Below are 358 nucleotides of genomic sequence, written 5' to 3'. Positions count from 1 at the left end.
CGGTTTCCGAGATATACTCACTTTAAAAATTGTTGATCTTCTGACAAATGTCGCTGTATCTTGCAAACCGTTGGTCTAATCGCTTTTTCACCTTACAGTTTTCGATAGAACTCGTCGAGAACTACACGAAACGCTACTCAGAACTATTCGGTACTCTAAAAAAATTTTACGACGTGGGACCTCGAAAAAATTTAAAGTAAAAAATTTTTTGGGAGTACCGAGTAGTTCTGGTCGGAGTTCTGGACAGCTCTCGGCGAGTTCGATCGAAAAGTATTAGGGCTCAAAGCGATTGGACCAACGGTTTCCGAGATATACTCACTTTAAAAATTGTTGATCTTCTGACAAATATAGCTGTATC

Source organism: Cyphomyrmex costatus, unplaced genomic scaffold (genome assembly GCF_001594065.2).
Source record: "Cyphomyrmex costatus isolate MS0001 unplaced genomic scaffold, Ccosl1.0 scaffold825, whole genome shotgun sequence".
In the NCBI taxonomy this organism is placed as follows: Eukaryota; Metazoa; Arthropoda; class Insecta; order Hymenoptera; family Formicidae; genus Cyphomyrmex; species Cyphomyrmex costatus.
This window is presented reverse-complemented; position numbering follows the sequence as displayed.